Here is a 20,820-nt window from a genome sequence, read left to right as displayed (position 1 = left end):
TTTACGAACAGAATCTGTGCGTAAAAGAGGTCGAGCCCCCCACCCCACCCTTTATTCTTTGGAAATCAAACTCAAAATTAAGCTTTTTTTCATACTTTGACTGAAAATTAGTCACGTTTCAAAACACCGGAATATAAATATTTTATATAGAACTTAATATCTTTTTTAGCGTACAATAATGTCAGCTCATTACATCAGGTATACATATATGTTTGGATCGTCGTTTTAGGGGTTGTAAAGTGCTCCGAAGTAAGTTTGGAAACTTGTTATCTTTAAGTTTTTTTTTTGGTACTTTGACCGAAGATTAGTCACGTTTCAAAACGTCAGAATATAAATATTTTATATAGAACTTAATAATTTTTTTTAGCATACAATAATGTCGTCTCATTACATCAAGTATACGTATATGTTTGGATCGTCGTTTTAGGGGTTGTAAAATGCTCTGAAGTAAGTTTGGAAACTTGTTATCTATAGGTTTAATTGTCATATTTTATAGGGTTTTAATTAATCTAGGACGTCGCATGAGTTATTAATAATCGACAATAAATACTAAAATGACTAATTATCATTAAAAAAAAATAATACCCAAAAATATATATAATATTAACATAAAATGTACATTTTATTTACAAATACATAATCTCCTAACGCCTAAGGCCAACCCCACCACCCTCACTATCAGAGGATCCTCTCTCCACCTCTTAATGACAGGATGATCTATGCCATGATCATCCTTTCTTCCCTTCTTCAGGCCCTGGGTGAAAATATGCTTCCTGTGGGAGACGGCGGCGGTCTCCACCTAAGATGCCTCAGGAGATGACTCAATCGGAGGAGACTGGACCACAGGCGCAGAAGAATGAACCTATAATACATGTAAATAATTTAGTTTAAATTAATAAAATAATTAATTAATACATTATTTTATTGTAAAAAAACAAACCTGTGTGTCGACGGGCTCCTGAGATGGCATGTGAGAGGGCTCCTAAGCGTCCCGCGGAGCCGGAGATGCAGATGGTGCCGTAGGCCCGGCTGTAGAACGAAGAAAGAAGTCATCGAAAATAATATCCAAGTCCTCATCTCCGCCTCCCATATATAGATCACCAACTGGCAACTGTGGAAATGATGACCAAGGATCATAACCTGGCGTATATCCAGGTCTCTGTGAAGTCGACGGCCTGGACGAAGAAGGGGTATCTGTAGCCGACGGAGCCTGACGGGCTATATCGTCAGGCTTATCTACTAGACCTCTGCCAGCCCAACCACCTCTGCCAGCCCGACTACTTCTGCCAGCCAGATCACCTCTGCCAGCCCGACCACCTCTATTAGCCCGCCTACCTCTATCAGCCCTACCACCCTCAGGAACACCCTCTGGTACATCCTCATCGACACGATGCCACTCCCGTGCCTGTGTCATACCAGTGTCGGTAAGATGAACTATCCGTGCTGCATATGCCGCTATCCCGGGGTCGGTGGACTCCGTAAGGGGAATGCTCTCATGGCGTATCATCAGAGTCATCTGTAGCTGCATATATTTGTAAATTTTAAGAATTGAATAAATTCATAAAGTTATACATAATAAGATGACGATTGAATAAACTTACTAGCGCCTCATACGCTCCCGAGAGTGATGCATATCCTAGGCCATAAGGACGTGGCGTCGAGGGGTTGACAATCAACGAGTGAGTGATATGCATGTACCACGTCATGTACTCATGGACCGGAGTGTCATGTCCGACCGCCGCTAGAGTCGTCATCCTCGCGTTTCATGCATTGACTTCCTGGTGCATACGCGCCCGCCATGCCGTACTATCGATCGAACGCTCGTCCCTGGTGTAGTGGTACTGCTCTCAATGTGTAGCCGCGGGTATGTTCTGCACATGTCCAAACTGCCGTAATACGTGGTCGGGTGCGTGATTCTCAACGATGTCCATATGGATCAATGGACACCGTGCAGTCCACATGTGCTCACCAGCCCTACAAAACGCCGGCAGCTGATCCAAAATTTGATCATACGGCGTCCATATGAAATCATATAAAGGAATTCAACTAGTTAACAATAAAAAACTAACAAAAATAACAAACTAATGTTAAATAAAAAAAACTTACCTCGGACGCCGTCATGCGATCTAACTGATCCCTAAACGGGAGAATGACATGGTGCGTCTCCACACCTCTGGTACGGCCTCTCGACTATCTCCGCGCGTATGGCATATCCTCGACAACATAGTCATCGGGAGGGTGAGTAGCTATGGGCTGAAAAGGTCTCAACCTAGTCCACAACCATATCTGTCATAGTGATAAAAAAAAAAATTATCAGTCGTCATTTTGAAAAAATATATTTAGTGTTTTATCTACACACATTTAAATATATTACCTGAAGAAGAGGGCTAAATGTAGCGACCTCAACCCTCTCGCCCATAGAGGCTCGATCAAATCCTCTGTACATGTAAGCCAGGACAGCGGCGCCCCAACTATAACATCCCAGCTGGTCTAGGTCCTCAATAAAGAGCAGATACCTAATGCTCATATCCGCACTTGACGTGTTCGGGAACATGATGCCCCCGAATATGATGAGAAGATATAAGCGAGCACGTCAGTCAACATCAACCTGAGGCGTCGCCTCGCCAATCGGATGTTGCAGATCTACGAGGCGCAAGTGAGCATGGAGGGAGGACCGCAACAACCGATTCCGTCCACGCATATCCCTCTGTAGAGGCTCGAAACCAGTGAGCCTAGCCATCTCCTGGCGATACGGCAGCATCCCCGGAGGCTCCACTCTATACAATGCCTGTCTATCAATCTGTAGACCATAAATCACCTCGACATCCTGCAGGGTGATGGTAGCCTCGCCAGTGCGGAGATGAAATGTATGGGTCTCCGGTCGCCAGCGCTCAATTATAGCCGTCACTATAGCCCTATCGTGCACAAGCCGACCAACCTCGATGCACCGGTAGATACCGCCCCGACGTAGTATATCTATGGCACGGGAATGTGGGGGGAATAGCCTCTAGAATATCCCATGATGACTCCCCCAAACGGGTACAGACCACTCTACTAGAGGATACCGGTGCATCCTATACATACTGGGACCTATGCTCATGCTGTAGATAAAGTACCTCTCTGTTGTCGACGGGTCCCGGCTCCATGGTGGTGTCCTATCTATTTTAGGCATTTTAAATTAATCATTAATACATGAAGTAAAGATTAAAGTGGTATATTTTTTACGCATTTTAAATTAATCATTATTTTTTTAATTAATCTCTAATACGTAGTATTAGTTATGTAATATTTTACCGAGAAATTATACAAATGATTGAATCCTAAACTAAGGATTTTCAATTTCTAATTAGCAAATAAATAAATTAACAATTAAAGATATAAAGATTAATAATTAACAAATCAAAAAATTAACAATTAGCTAGCAAACAATTAGCATATAATTAGTAAATAAACAATCAACTAACTAATCAAATAATAAAAAAATTAATTAGCATATAACTATTAAATAAAGCGAAAAGCTAACTAATCAAATAATTAACAAATTATTAACAAATAAACAATTGGCTTAGCAAAAACTAAATAAATAATTAGCTAGTCTAACAAATGAAATAACTAATCTTACAATTACCAAATACTAAATAAGCAACTAATAAACAATTAACAAATTAACAACAACTAAACAAATAAAACAAATTAAAAAAAAAAAAACGGGCTGAAAACAGCCCTTTTGCGGACAAAAAAAGTGCGTAATTTTTTTTTTTGTCCATATTCACACAATAGTAATGCTTAGGTTAATAAATAAACAATTAACAACAAATGAAGAAAAAAAATTAAAAAATGAAAAAACGGGCTGAAAACAGCCCTTTTGCGCACAAAAAAAGTGTGTAAAAGTATTTTTTTTGTCCACATTCCCACAATAGTAATGCTTAGGTTAATAATGTAATAGAAAAATCGTAGTGAAATACCTAGATTGAAGCTTTGATTTTGAGTTTTTGAATTGAATGATACGCCGCTTTATTGCGAAGAAACTTATTCCTAGAAAACGATATTTTTGATCGCGTGGGGCCTCGGAAAGGGACCTTTAATGGCTGATTTTCATTTTTTTTTTCGAATTCGGGGGGACCAATGGGGAAGAAGAAGGGCCCGATATATTTGGCTATTTTACGCACAGATTCTGTGCGTAAAAGGACTTAAAGCGTAAAACTACACTTTGGTCCTTTTATGCACATAATCTGTGCGTAAAGCCTATTTAGGCTCTTTTTTTTTTTAATGGGTTATTTTGGTTCCAAAAATTTATTTTTAGGTTAGAAAAATCTTGGGCTCTCATAAGTGCCATGGTAGTTTCTTTTTCTTTGAGAAGTTTATTTTTACTTTATGGAGGGAATATTGTCATTTTCATTTTCGTTTTGTTTAGATCTATTGGAAGAAAGCTAGGTAAATATTCCTATTTAACTAGTTGTATTGCTACTCATTAACTGTTTAGTTTGCTATTAATATCTCTATTCGGTTCGAATGATATCAGTTATTAATATGTTAAGCGTTAACAATGTCAAAAGTTATTCAGTTTCGCAGAAGGTTTGGTCTACAAGATCGTTTTCTTGTTCAGTTGTACCCAAAATATTTGCATTTACACCGAAGTCATACAATCAAATTTTTACTTGAAGCCAAACCTAATAAACACTATTAGAATTATTTTATTTGTGGATTTGAGACTTGATTAGCAAGTAAACACCATGTAAATATTGTTGTAAATATTTATGTTAGCATTTTTATATTATATTTTCAATTAAAGAATTATGAAAAATCTGTTTTTTTTAAAAGGTAGGGTGGCTTGTCTAGGCCTGCAGCCCACATAGTGATGGGTTGGGCTTGTTATTTAAAGGCCAATCAAAATGGTGGGCCAGGGCTGGCCCGTCAAATTCCAAAGGCCGTGTGGGTTGGGTCAGCCGGTTTTGATAGCTTTACTTATATATAGTTGGGACAACTACATATATATACATCTTAAGGAGAAATATTTACGAAACGTGGCGATAGTTTTATATTTACAAAACATAACATTACAAACCTTATACAAAACATGCTTTTTAAAAATAAAAAAAATTAAATATTTTTTTATTTAAAAATATATTTTTATATTTTTTATATATATTTTTCGCTCAAAATTTTATGTATGAAAGTTGTATGAAATGTGTATATATCTCGCTCAAGGCTTAAAAAGCTCGCTCAAAATTTAGTGTATGAAAAAGGTATGAAAAATGTATGAAATGTTTATATCTCATTCAAGGCTTTAAAAATCCTCTCAAAATTGTGTGTATGAAAACAGTATGAAATTTGTATCTCGCTCAAGTCTTAAAATTTCGCTCACATTTTTGCGTATAAAGTTCACATTAGATTTCTGTAAAATTAATACAACTACAACAATATTGTATACAACTTTGATACAACATTCAAGACTTAAAATAATCACTCAAATTTTTGTGTATGAAATGTGTATATCTTACTCAAGGCTTAAAAAGTTCACTCAAATTTTATGTATGAAGTGTGTATATCTCATCAAGGCTTAAACATTACACTCAAAATTTTATGCATGAGAATGGTATAACATGTGTATATCTTGCTCAAGACTTAGAATTTTATTCACATTTTTCGTATGTAATGTTCATATTAGGTTTCTGAAAAATTAATACAACTACAACAACATTGTAACAACTTTCATACAATATTCAAGGCTTAAAGTTTTCGCTTACAATTTTGTGTATGAAAATTATATTAAAAATTTCGCTCATACATACACATTTCATACAGCTTTCATACACAAAAATTTGAGGTAATTTTTTCAGCCTTTGAGCAAAAACATTTAAAAAAATATAAAATTATTTTAAAAAAAATATAAAATTATTTTAAAAAAAATATTTTTTAAATATATTTTTTAAAAATAATATATTTTCTGAAAAACAAAAACTAAAAATATATGAAAATCCGTCATGTTTCGTAATATATCGTTATGTTTTGTAAATAAAGAAAACTATCGTCACGTTTCGTAAATATTTCTCCTAAATATGTATATATATATATATATATATATATATAAGCCCCATAAAGGGACGAACACAGCTGCCCATGGTTGTACCATGGGCTTTAAAAATTGTACCCGCATTAAATTCTTGTACCGTGAGCTATAAAATTTGTACACTTTATCCAACTATTTTTATATCCCGTGTAGACATGTGTCATAGTACTTAATATTTATTACTTTCTCATGTATAGACGTATGCACTTTAAATTTAATTATCCGAAACATTTATTTTCTCCGTGAACTTTTACGTGTTCACTTTTGACTTTTCGTGTTCTAGCTGAATATTTATTCTCTTCTCATGTATAGACATATGCAGTTCAATTTTAATTCTCCTACGCAAATTTATTTCCTCCATACACTTTAATTTGTTCACTTTTGACTTTTCATATTCTTTGAGAATTAATAAATCCCACGCGGATATATGTCATAGCACTGAATATTTATTCTCTTCTCATGTATACACGTGTTGTAGCACCCCCCTTTGGGAGGACACTATTACTTAACAAAAGCTAATTTTACACTTACGTCGTTTATAAAAAAACTTATGCCGAAAGATATTCACAAATATATTTAATAGCGGAAAAGGCCCATGCGGAAAAATTTGGAAGTACGGCATTTTTTTTATTTATTTATTATTATTATTATTATTATTTTTCCACGGCGCCCTCGGAAAATTTTCTTAGATGAAATACAATAGCAGAGTATCATTTTAAAATGGTAATTCCCTTCTCAAATGGTCAACACATTTAAGAAGCTTCGTTTTGAAATTTTATTTCCAAATTAACACCATTACGGGTCCATAAGATGCACAAAACTCAAACTAGTGATTTTCACAAAACTATTATCATCCTTTGTACATAATTATAGGACAAAATACAAATTCAGTATATGGCATGACTTGGGTTAAAACACACCCTAAAATAGCAAAACCAGTCATCAAGTTTAAGTTACAAGCACATGGTCTTGTTTTCCACAAGCCTTCAAAATTTCATACGTAAGTGCCACACATGTATCATGTACAAGTCCCCAAAAATTTACAAAAACTAGATGCATATGCAGATGTGATCTTCACAAGGGCTCCCAAAAAGTCTACTCCAAATGGCCATCTTCATACCTCATCTCGCGCATTACCTACGATAGAAAACAACTATCGCTAAGCATGAAGCTTAGTGGTGTATAAACTTTGGGCTTGGAGCCATTAAATTCTCCAATTCCCTTGTTCGCCGTAGGTGGCTCAATACGGTAACAATAAGCCCAAGCGAACAAGTATATCAAAGTATCGAATACAAACCTTGGAGAGTTTCAAAATATCAATACTAATATTCTAAGGCTCAAGTATCAAGAAAGCTTATAATTCAATTCAAGAGAGTTGTCAAATAATCAATTTCGCCCAATATGTACGTCATGCCATCACACTAAGCACAATTAATATCAAGATGGGCCGAAGCCCCGAAATCAAGAAGGACCGAAGCCCATATCAAGAAGGGTCGTCACCCAATATCAAGAGAATCAAGAACCATGTTGAAAGTGGCTTTCCACTCGTACTCGAAAATGGACGAAAATCCATCGTCAAGACGAAATGTAAATCCAAAGTCAAGATGGGCAAGATCCGAATCGAGGGGCATGCCAATATAGATGACTAGTCACCATAACAAGAAGGACAAAGTCCCAACAAGAATGCAAAATGATCAAGCAATTCGTACAAGTGGGCGATTTAGCAAAAGTCTTGCAATACTTGAGATAATAACCATACAATAATATAAGATGAAGAGTAAAGAAATAACTCATCAAGATACTTCAAAATTCCAGAAAAATAAAGGTATTTTAAGTTCAAGTTTATACACAAACCTTGGCGTTTTACCACACAACAAGTTCTACCACAACTCGAGGAGTTCAAATCATCTACGCCATAGACCAATCAAAGTCCACTTCGTCAAATAATTCCTCTTAGCTTGTACAAGAGCATATATACCTTAAATACACAAATAAATATATACTTAAGTTCAAAAGTCCCAGCACATCACAACTAAACACGAAATCAACGGAAATCAGCCCAAACTATCAAAACAGAAATTCTGGACAGCGCTACTGTCTTGTATTGTTGCTCAGTTTCGAAGGGGTAAATGGAAAAACTGGACTTTGTGTCCTCAATGAAAGTTGTAGATATATGTTTTAGGGTCTCATAGAAATTCGAATCACCCCTACAGAAATTTTGTACAAAAAGATATGCTCAAAATACTAACAGCAGTCCATGTAGAATGTTCAAAACAGAAATCTGGACAGCACCTCCCCCTGCACTTCATCACCCCTTTTCGGGTAGCTAAAGGCAAAACTGGGTTTTACAGCCTTGATGAAAGTTTTAGGTCTATGAAATAGCTTTCCAGAACATCTTGAATCACTCAAAACGGAGCTGTATACAAGGAGTTATGCTAAAAACACTAACAGCAATCCCAATCCAAAAACGGGTTTGCAAAACAAAAATCTGGGCAGCAACTCCCTTGATATTCCATCCCACAAAACAATTCAAAACAACCACCAACCAGTCCCAAAATATTATCATAAACAGCCACAAAAAAAATCATATCAACTGCCCCAAAATATTATCACAAAACAGCCATAAAAATCATACAAAACAGCCCAGTATACGCTTTGTATACGATATTTTCATACACTTTCTTCTCCCAATTTCGAAAACAGCAACTTATCAACAACATCAACAATCATTATACATCATAACTCAACCAATTCCACCCATCTAAATCCAACAAAACAGCCCCCCAATCCATAAATTGCAATAAGGCAACAAACAAGTTTATAACGCTATTTCATCCGTTCTAATCCGTTAAATCTCTAAACAAACTTGTTAACAATGAAAAGGAGACCTCAATCTTACCTTAAGTATGCAGCAACCAAGTCACCACTCTCCTTCTTAGCTGATTTTTGGCTCAAAATGAAGGCAATGCAACGCACAACACTTTTCTCTTCACGAGCTTCGGAATTCGGGGCTCCGATTTTGGTCAAATCTTGTTTTTTTTTGTCTCTACTCTCTTCTCTCTCTTTCTCTAATATTTTGGAAGTTCCTAGATGTAAAATGATAAGCAATTTACTGAATTTTCCAGATATGTTAACATTAATGGGCCTCATGGGTCAAAATATACTCATGGGCCGAAATGTAAATGCTTGGGTTGGGTCTCAAGTTGCTGTTCCGCCAGCCCAACTTTCATCGTCCATATCTCCTTATCCAGATGTCATCTATAAGCCCATAATATATGGTTGGAAAGGTATTTCAATTATCTACAACTTTCATTTTATGAGTTTTCCCAAATTCCCAAATTCGGATGAGGTTACGACCTCCCGAAGTCAGGTCACCCGAAACATAACTAAAAAAAATATATATTTTTTTTTTCTAAAAAATTTGAGGTGTTACTTTCAAAAAAGAAAATTTTGGGGTGTTACACGTGTGCACTTCTATTTTAATTTTCTGACACATATTTATTTCCTCCGTGCACTTTTACTTGTTCATTTTGACTTTTCACGCTATTTAACAATTAATAAATGAAGTACTCCTTCCGTCCCATATTACTTGGCCACATTACTATATTTGACTTTTCACGTTCTTTAAGAATTAATAAAAATGAAGTACTCCCTTCGTCCATATTAACGTAGACATGTGTCATAGTACTTAATAATTATTCTCTTCTCATGTATAGACGTATGCACTTCAAATTTAATTCTCCGACACATTTATTTCCTCCGTGCACTTTTACTTGTTCACTTTTGATTTTTCATGATCTAGCTGAATATTTATTCTCTTCTCATGTATAAACATATATAGACATATGCAGTTCAATTTTAATTCTCCTACACAAATATATTTCCTCCGTGCAGTTTAATTTGTTCATTTTTTACTTTTCACATTCTTTGAGAATTAATAAATCTCACGTGGATATATGTCATAGTACTAAATATTTATTCTCTTCTCATGTATACACGTGTGCACTTCTATTTTAATTCTTTGACACGTATTTATTTCCTCCGTGCACTTTTACTTGTTCACTTTTGACTTTTCATGTTATTTAAGAATTAATAAATGAAGTGTTCCTTCCGTCCCATATTACTTGGCCACATTACTATACTTGACTTTTCACGTTCTTTAAGAATTAATAAAAATGAAGTACTCCCTTCGTCCATATTACTTGGCCACATTACTAAAAATATATGTCTAATTTTCTATTCTATATTTATCTTCTTTTCTATTTCTATTATCCCCATTTTCCTTCTTTGTTAATACTTTAAACGTGAAAAGAAGACGAACAATAGCAATGCAAATTTGTATCAAAAGTTATTTTAATACTCCTACACATAACTTGTTCACTTTTGACTTTTCACGTTCTTTGAAAATTAATAAATAAAGTATATATTATATCATAATATCCATACTTATTAGTATATAGTCTCAATAGCCTCAGAAAATGATTTGAAAATGAATAATTAATGTGAAGGGTAAAATAAAAAGAAGAATTTTTTTCCTTGATATGTTAACGTCGACAAGTAAAAGTAAAGGGAGGGAGTGACATTTATCCCCGTTTTCCTTCATTGTCAATACTTTACTTATTTACTTTCAATTGCAGTCTCTGATTATTGTTTCTTTACATTATAAAATGTATTACTTTATATTTTCATTTCAGAATTAAAATTTCTTGATTAATCATATAATATATATCTTTCTAATTTTGATTTATTTGTAACAATTAATATAAAAAATTATAGTATATTTTTTAATTAATTTAATAAAAATATTTTAATCCAATATATACAACAAAATGGTTCTTATGTTTGGATCTGAACAGTTACTTAATTGAAATGGATATTAACCTGTCGGTATACATATAAAATATTAAAGAATTTAAAAGAAAAAATTTAGAATCAAAATATTAATTTTCCCTCATATTCTTACTAATTTTCTTTTACATCAATGAGCAACTTTCATTGTCGTGATAATGATAAAAAAGTCCGACTCTTTCTATCTCAAAGACTTTTAATTACAACTAAAGTAATGGTACCTAAAATACATTTTGTATATATAACAACAATTAGAATGTTTTTACAAGTTATTTTCAAGATACAACCTTAAAAACTGGCTAATTAAAGTGAATAGACATGTTCGGCCTATGCATCGCACGGGCATATATTGCTAGTGTATATATATATATATATATATATATATATATATATATAGTCCGCCTGGTTACCCATGTCTATGGACGGATAGTTAAGTCACCAGGAAGATTTAACTAAAGGTGATCTTTTAGTTGTGAAATTAGTATAGGTGACTTGTGGGTACCACATCAAATCAAAACCCAATTAAATTTGGGATTAAGAAGATTGAGTCCAAAATGTATTTTTTTCAAACTTCTTAATCTTTTATAAAATACAAAAAGATCCCAACTTAATTCAAAAAAACCCACCAGCCCCCCTTCTCCTCCCCCATCCCTCCCCCCCCCCCCCCCCCAACCAATTTTTTTTTTAAAGAAAAGTTTGGATATTTTTATTTGCTTTTTCACCAGCACCCCCTCCTCCTCCTTCACCCCCACACACCCCCCAACCCCCCCCCCCCCCCCGCCCAATTTTTTTTTTTTTAAGTTTTGATTTTTTTTATCAATCCCCACTCTTCTTCATTCCATCCCTCACCCCCCGACCCCCCTCCCCTGCCCAAATATATATATATATTTTTTTAAGTTTTGTTATTTTATTTTCTTTTTCACCAGCCACTCCCCTCCCCCCTCCCCCAATTTTTTTTTCAAGTATTGATTTTCTTTATTTATTTTTTCAGCCCCCCCCCCCCCACGCCCACCCCCAAAAAAAATTTGATTTTTTTTACCGGTCCCCACTCCTCCTCCTCCCACCCCTCCCCCCTCCCCACCCCCACCCCCCTCCTCTCACAAAAAAAATTTGAAAATTTTTTCTTTTTGTTTTTTTACACCCCTCACCCTACCAAAAAAAAAATTGTTTTTTAAAAAAAGAAGTATTGAATTTTTTTTGTTTTTTCGCACCACCAACCCCCCTCCCCCCCCCCCCCCCATTTTTTTTTTTTATATTCTTGAAAAGAAGTTTTGAATATTTTTTTTTAGTTTCTTACTTCCCCCACCCACCACAAAATGAAGTTTTGAATATTTTGTTTTGGTTTCTTACTTCCCCCACCCACCCCAAAAAAAATTAATTTTGTTTTTTAAAAAAAGTATTGGAAAGTTTTTGTTTTTGGTTTCTTGCCCCCCCCCCCCCCCCTCCCATCCCCCTCAAAAAAAAATCTTGAAAGGAAGTTTTGAACCTTTTTTTTTTGGGTTTAGGAAAAGTTTGTTGTGAATAGATGGTTTTTCTGTTACTGTCTGGTATGATTCAGGGTTTAGAAAAATATATCGAACAGATAGTTTTTTTGTTCTTGTCCTGGTATTTATCCGATTATATTTGTAGAAGATAACCAACAGATTTGTAGTTATTACAACAAGTTCTACACTTTTTGCAACAAGTAGACAATATGTTGCAACGACTCACTAATCTGTTGGACATAGCTTTAGTTATTTGCTTCCGTTTGTAGAAGATATCTAACAGATTTGTAGTTGTTGCAACAAGTTCTACACTTGTTGTAATAAGTAGACAATCTATTGCAACAACTATAAATTTGTTGGACATAGCTTCAGTTATTTAATTATTTTTTTTTGTAGAAGATATCCTACAGATTTGTAGTTGTTGCAATAAGTTCTACAAATCTGTTGGACATAGCTTCAGTTATTTAGTTTTTTTTTTGTAGAAGATATCCTACAGATTTGTAGTTATTGCAACAAGTAGGCAATCTGTTACAACAACTACAAATCTGTTGGATATAGCTTCAGTTATTTGGTTCGGTTGGTAGAAGATATCCAACAGATTTGTAGTTGTTGCAAAAAGTTCTACACTTGTTGCAACAAGTAGACAATCTGTTGCAATGACTACAAATCTGTTGGACATAACTAGCTTCAGCTATTTGGTTCTGTTTGTAGAAGATATCCAACAGATTTGTAGTTGTTGCAACAATTTCTACACGTGTTGCAACAAGTAGACAATTTATTTATGAATCAGCAAATGTTGAGGAAAAATATAGTCAAATTGAACAAATTATTACTTAAGTTGTGGTATTTGGAGCCAAGGTTGCTGTTGAACAATTTCTGTTTTTTTTTTTTTTTTGTCCTTTATGTTATTTGTGAATGATGTTTATGAACTTATTTATTTTGATTAGTTGTGGCATTTGCAACTAAGGTGGCTGTGTTGACACCCAATTTTGTCCCTCCTTTATTCTAATATATTTCCTTAGGCTTCTAAAATTATTAACGAACTAAATACTTTATTTTCACTACTATTTTTATTTTCTACTACTTTCGATATTGTTACTTTCAATATTACAAGCATTACTTTATCACAAATTTTAAATGGTTCGTCATCGTTTCATTTTAAGATTTGTACTCGTTAAATTAATTTTCCTTTATTAAATCCTTTATTTTCTACATACTAATTATTAATCGTCTTCACATAGTACATATTGTACTAGTTATTAAATTAGAAGCCCAAAGAATAATTAAAATAGAGGAGAAAAGATCAACATTTTTCAGCCAATTAATGGCCCAAACGGACCAGCCCATTACCTTAGATTACCCGGACCAGCCCATTACCTTATATTACCCAACTCAAACTTTCAGCCAGCCCACTATCACTACCCGACCCGACCCGGTCCACTTCCATTCCTTTTCATCAGTTGAACCCAAACGAACCCTAAACAAAAAAGAGAATCGCGCCGCAGCTTCTCTCCTTCCTCTCTCTCTCATCTCGTTCTTTCCTCAGTAAAATCCAAACCGTGCTCAGCCATGGCAGAGCTTTGCCATGCCATTTTCGTGCAATCTGCTCTACACTCTCCTTTCTCCTCATCTTGTCGTCTTCTCCTCTTTCCCCTTTTAACAAAAATCCATTTCCTCTTTCACCATGAACAGACCTTACCACTCCATTTCCGTGCAACGTGTGACTATAGTCAACACAAATGGCCAAAAACTTTAAAATTTCTGCAAGAGGAGATCAACTTTAAAGATTTGATTCAGGGTTTCAACAGATTTTTCACTCAAAATCCTGCCCTAAATCTCAGTCCGTGACCCTCTTTCTAAAACCCTAATGTTGCATATAAATATCACTCTAAGTCTTCAGTGGAAGGGGACCTCATTTCAGTTCGAGTAAAAATCAACTTTATAAAAATTTCTATCGAGTCTAGGCTGTCTTTCCGGATCTTAATTTCTTTTCCTGTTTCCGTTCTGTTTGAGTGAGTTGAGGCTTTGGAAACAAAAGTTCGATTCTGTTCTGGATGAAAATCGCACTCAAAAGGGTCCTAGTATCGTTCTAGTTCGACTGTAGATCGGAGACTCAAGGTCCCACTTCGCTGCACCCGGAAAAGGTAAATCCCATTCCTTCCCTTTTATTTTTAGTTTTGTATGTTTATGTGCTTGTATGATTCAGTTTGGCGTTTAGCTTAGTTACTGTTGTTCGATGAGTCAATATTATATTTTAGCTTAGTTCAGATCTAGTCGAATGCTGCCGTTATCATCTGGTTTAAGCTATTAGCATGTTTGGCTCGGTGTGAACACTGTTTCTTTATATGTTGATAATGCAATCTAGCAAATTTTATAAATTTATTTAGGTTTCATTCCTAGTTAATTTGGTTAATAGTCAGTTAAGCATGTATGATCACTTGCTGTTTATAGTTGTTCATGTTAGCTTAATTGAGTTAAATCTAATCCAATATGACCTAGTCAATCTAGTATGAATCGGTTAAACAGTCATGTGGTTAGCTTAAGGGTATGAAACAACCTGTTTATTAATCTGTCCTTGTGTTGGTTAAATTCAAATCAATTAGTTATTGTGAATGGCCTGCCAAGTAGTCTTCTTCCATGTTTGTAAGGTTTGACTGGTGGAATATGGTTTAAATCCTGTTAGCAGTGCACTTGATAATTCACAAGTATGATTAAAGGATGTTATGTCTGATCACGTCTATGCTTATAAATGGGATAATATGAAAATGAGTCTGTCAACTTGTTTTACAAATTAGTGGGTGTCTACTTATGGATTTTGGGATAAAATTGGATCTGATTTAGGTTATAATACCTGTTGCGCTATGTGTTAAGGGGTATGAATCTGTCTAGGTCATTCCAGCTTATTAAAGGTTTGTTTTAGATGATTTCAGTGTAGCCAACACCAGTGGTCTGTGTTGTTAATTTGCTATTGGTTTTAGTATTTGAAGATCTCAGAATATGTTTCTTTAAAGGGATACAAGTATTTAAACTCAATTATGTCCTCTTTTTGTTGGTCTCTGTATTTAAAAGAATGAAATTTCAATTTGTTGAGGTTGCTGTTTCCTTAATGTGATTTGGTATTCTCCTACCTCTAGGTGTTAATGACAACCAAGACTTGTGTATGGCATGTATGCTGCTTGATTTCTTTTTTTTTTTTTTTTTGTGCATCATCCCTCCTCTGTGATCCTATACCTTAATTTAGCTCATTTCACTCTTTGCATGCTCTGATGTTTTCTTTATCTCTGAATTCATGGGGATCAGTTTTGGTACAAGGCTGTTTCTGTTTTCGTATGTGATCCTTTTGTTCTTGCTACTCATTTCCTTCGGTTCCCTCACATTTAAGCCAAGTAAAATTCAATAGATTAAGAGCATATTTGGTTTGGTTCAGTAGTCTGTTTCCTTCAAGTTTAAGTAGGAGTTTAGTTTAGCTTGTAATTAAAGATGCATATTTCAGTCCCTTTCCTCTGTTATCTTAGCGTAGGATAGATATAGCAGTGAGTTCTTTGTGCGTGTCCCTTCTCTAATCTGCTATGAATGGTCATGGAAATTATAGTGCAAGTAATTTATCTCTTGGAATGTATTTGAAGTGTTCTGTCTCGTAGAATAAAAAAATAGGAAATAATATAAGCAGCATGTGATATTATAGGCGGTGGGTGTTTTCATATGGAAAATATGTATATATGTGTATATTTAGAGTATGCTTAGATTAATACATTTATGGGGAGATTGGCCGGTCAGTATGGATTAAGCTTGAACCCTCCCCGAGGTTAGCCATGCCTGGGATTCATGAAATCCATTGGAACTTGTGCAACATCGGGAAGACGGGGGCAAAAGTTTTCCAATATTTACCTTCTAAGTATCCTTATGAATGTGTATACACGGGATATACTTAAATATACATAATATATGCATAATCCACTGGCCTGTTCTTTTTAAATTTACATTATATATGTTTAGTCTTATTCATTAATTGTATACTAATCCTTTTCCTTTCATTTTTATGCATGGCCTCCGCGTACGAGTCCGAGGCACTCTTCCTCCTCCGCATTCGTGTTGGGCTAAAAGCCCAACAAAAATAAAAAAAATATTCTGGGCCGAGGCCTATAACAGTGGCAGCGAACAACAGCAGTCCGAAATGGGCTGAGCCCATTTAAATCATTTTATTCCTCTATTTTATTTTATTTTATTCTGTGCATTTAATTTGTAATTACACGACTAACACTTTACTTGTTTTATTTGCCTAGATTAGGTGAACCTTAGCAGGATTAGTAGGTTAGTATGATGGGTAGTTAATTTAAAAGAGAAACCAACAATTAGCCCCATAGATTTCATTCCCTTTTTTATGTTAAAATGATTTATAGTCTATAATATTTATTTTTAAAATAATGGATTTTCAAAATAGCATGACTATATATTTTGAGTTAAAAGAATCATGATTCACTCTTACTATCTCAGAAGATTTAGGACGTCACTAATACGCAAATATGAACTCAAGTGTACTCTATAAACAATTTTCAAGATTTACCCAATTATACATATTTTTTAGCCGAAATTAATTAAATAAAGTTAATAAAGAAAGAGAAAGTAAAACTCACTTCTTTTGCATCCTACTTATAAAGATAAGTTTAGATTTTCTACATCACCATATCTATATGACATAATTTTATCTAAAGTCTTCTCTTAAAAGCTATTACTTATATGCAAACTATTATATTTTCTACAAGTCTTATTTTAAATAGCGTTCTTATATATTTATCTATAACTCTGGCAATACTTATAAATTATTTCTTAAATGTTATAAAATGATACGTTTACATTTTTAGCCTAATTAACATAAGTCCGGTCGGTTAACCATTGTTAATGGATCTTAGAGGATGCCTAATACCTTCCTTCTAGATTAGTTGAACCCTTACTTAGAATCGTTTGGTTTCGTAGACTTTAAAATAGAGTTGACTTTAGATAAATAACTTTAATAAACTTTAGGTGCCCTAATTCACCGTAAATAATTAGGTGGCGACTCCTAACTTTAATTAAACCCTGGAATTACCGGATTTTGTAAACTATTTTGACTCCGGTTAAAATAGGGTATAACAGACTGTTGAACAATTTTTGTTTATGAACTTATTTATTTTGCTTACTAATTATTGCAACAGATGCATGCAGTTGTTGAAGAAGTTGCAACAAGTTACTAATTTGTTTCAACAAGTTACTAATCTTTTTAAACAAGTTGCTTAGTTGTTGCAACAAATTATTCACCCTGTTGGAAAAAAAATCAAACAATGGCTTAAATTATTGCAAAAACTAAAAAATATGTCGCAACATATGAGTTAATTGTTGCAATAGATCATACACTTGTTGAAAAAGTTGCAACAAGTTATTAATATGTTTCAACAGATGGATCAGATGTTTAAGCAAGTTGCTTAGTTGTTGCAACAAATTTGAATTATTGCAACAACTTACTTATATGTTGCAGCAGATATCTCATATGTTGCAACAACTTACTCATATGTTGCAGCAGGTATCTCATATGTTGCAACAACTCCTCCATTGTTGCAACATATTCACGATATTGATCACATTGAACTCCTTTGTTTATACTAAATAACATTGAATTCATTTGTTTATCACTAAATATGGTTGAATTAAGTACTTTACATCAAAACACTCTAATGATCAATCGATTTAGTGTTGACACCTAATTTTGTCCCGCCTCTCCTTCGAAATACCTATTTACGCTTCTAATATTTTTGGAAAATTAAAAAATATATATATTTATATTTTTTACTATAATTATTAGCCTCTTATCAATACCGGCATTTCATTATTCTATTACAGTTACCAGCCATCATTATCATTATCATTATTATTATTATTATTATTATTATTATTATTATTATTATTATTATTATTATTATTATTATAATTCACATCTTTATCATTTTAGCATATTTTACCAGCTTACGCACACGCATCACATTTATATTTGCATAATTAAATAATAGTGTTTATTTACTGTGGATTTTCGAAATATTATTGCACGGCTATTACAACGCCATTTTTTATCTAAACACTAATAATTGCATATTTCATATTGAGCAATATTTTAACACAAGTTATTTAAACAGGTCTTTATTTAAATTTAGAAACCAAACTATTTTTTGTGCACTTAGTCCGTATTTTTGACTTACCGGACCCCAAATCAAAGTCCGATTAACTCTTAATATTTTTTGGACTAGACCATGTTTTTTATCTCAATTTTTAGACCAGTACATGTTTTAATTCACTAGTCCATCCTTTTAAAACCCAGTCTAAAATTGACCTGGTCCACAAATGGACCGGGTCCGATATATTTTCATCAAAATAAGGGAAACCTAAAAAGGGTTCCCCTCATTTTTTTCCGCTTCCGCCTCTTCTTCTTCCTTTCTCTCCATCTCTTTCCTCCTCTCATACCTCGCCGCCGCTCCCACTATTCCCTGTTCCCCGCCACCACCGCCGCCTACCCCACTCCCATTTTCCTCTGTTCCCCACTCATCTTCCGTCCCCCCGCTCCTCTCTTTCCTTCTTCAACGCAAAAAACCATAAGAACCCTATAAATAGTGGTGGAATGGAATCGAAAAAGGGGAGGATTTTTGGGATTCAGAAAATTCCCCCAAGAATTGAAGCGTTGGAATCGCAGAAACCCTCTAAGGACAGGTTCTGGAATCGCGAAAACCCCCAAGAACTTTTTTTTTTTTTTCCCGATTCAAAAATTCCCCAAAGAAATTGATTTTTTTTTAGGAAATCCCCAAGAATCAAAGCCTTTGAATCACCAGATTCACCTTTAAAATATAAGTCTTTGATTGTTCCAGTTCTTTTTTTTTAAAACATCGGTTTTCAATTTTCTCGGTATCGTCACAAAAATATCAAATCTTGTTTTGTTCTTGTCGAGTGTTCGTTTGAATTTGAGCATACGCGAGTTCGAATTTCGAAGTGTTTCGAGGTATATCGGAAGCTCGAATCCCATTTCGCTGCACCCCAAAAAGGTTTGTAATTCCCCTTTTTTTTTACTTTGCATTTTGTTCTGTCTCTTTGGTTATTTGTAGTTGATTATGTGTTAGGTTATCATGTTTTATGCGTTGTTTCGTTTAGCTACTATATGGCATGATTTTGATGTTATTAGTCTTAAATTTCATCAAGTACATGATTGGCTCTATTTCTGCGTATAGCTTTCTCAGGCATTTGTTATATTCCTATTACGATCCTGTTAGCATATTGGTTTACGTGTGTAAGTGATTAATTTGATCATATTGTGCCAGCTTGAATATCTTGTTTAGTCAGAATCGTTGAAAATGCTTATGTAGTATGTTTGATGGTTTACCTGATCCCTACATGACTTGTCAGTAACTGTTTGGTGTTTAGGAGCATAAAGTATTCTTTAAGCATGCATATATCTGGTTGCTAGTCAATATAGAGCTGTTATTTCAAATGATGTTTGGCTTTAGGAAGTTTAAATTTTGTTGTATGTTAAACCCTGATGATAAGTTGTGTACCAATTTGTATAAGGCTGCTTGGATCTAAAACTACGTTCAAAGAGACCAAAAAAAAAACATGTAACTTGGGTTATTAAACTGACCAAGAGCTTTGTAAACTCCTTTCCTTTGGTTTTAAGTTACATCATTCTGTATGTTTGTGTGTGTATAACATACTGTGTGTTTATATGTGTATCAGTCTAATCTTATTTAGTTGAGGTTTAGGCTAATATGCTGATCAAACCATATATGATCTACTTAGTCCTCAGTATGGATTTCTGTTCAGTCTTGCCTATGTTTAGTTTATCACATCTGTTTATGCTTCGCTTAGTTAATGGTTTGATCAAGTGATTCACCTGTGGGATAGCCGACTCTAATAGTGTTATAAGTAACTCTGTGTTGATATTAATTCCTTGATAAATGATTTAACTTGTTGTGGCAGTCTCACTGGTTGGCTAATGAAATGTCTTAAATGCTTGAAAGATGATTTGTATACATTTAACATTACTATTATTCCTTAATATGAACTCACATGCTCTGTGTGAAGTATGACCATATGGTAGGAATCCTATTAAGCTTCCTTATAACCCGGTTCATAATTGTTTGCTTCTTTGGCCATCTCCTTTATGTGTTATTACTTTTTTCTCTCTAAATCTCCTTGTTGCTCAAATGACAGTCACTGCATTTTAGAACTAAACGCATTTTAATTTCCAGAATCCTGCCTTGTCGAGTATTTGTTTGTTGAACTTTTGGAAATGAAACTGTGTGTTGCTTTAGTTTGACATCGCCAATAATGACTCTCTTTTGATCTCTAAAAATCTGGTCAATTTATTCCAATGGCAGATGATTCTTTGGTTTAAGTTTGATTTCA

At 34.3% G+C, this 20,820-nt stretch overlaps 1 long non-coding RNA gene across 1 annotated transcript; it reads right to left on the bottom strand.

Moving 5' to 3' along the window:
- Window positions 1-6,879: 6,879 nt before the first annotated feature.
- LOC132634108 (uncharacterized) lies at window positions 6,880-9,154 on the bottom strand. Its single transcript, XR_009580042.1, has 3 exons — window positions 8,970-9,154; window positions 7,925-8,048; window positions 6,880-7,207 (listed from the first exon to the last, which is right to left on the bottom strand). It is a non-coding gene; the product is annotated as an uncharacterized LOC132634108 (long non-coding RNA).
- Between the last annotated feature and the right edge of the window lie 11,666 nt (window positions 9,155-20,820).

The sequence above is a fragment of the Lycium barbarum genome, chromosome 3, assembly GCF_019175385.1.
Source record: "Lycium barbarum isolate Lr01 chromosome 3, ASM1917538v2, whole genome shotgun sequence".
Classification (NCBI taxonomy): Eukaryota; Viridiplantae; Streptophyta; class Magnoliopsida; order Solanales; family Solanaceae; genus Lycium; species Lycium barbarum.
The sequence above is the reverse complement of the archived record's forward strand: the minus strand, read 5'-3'. Positions and strand labels throughout refer to the sequence as shown.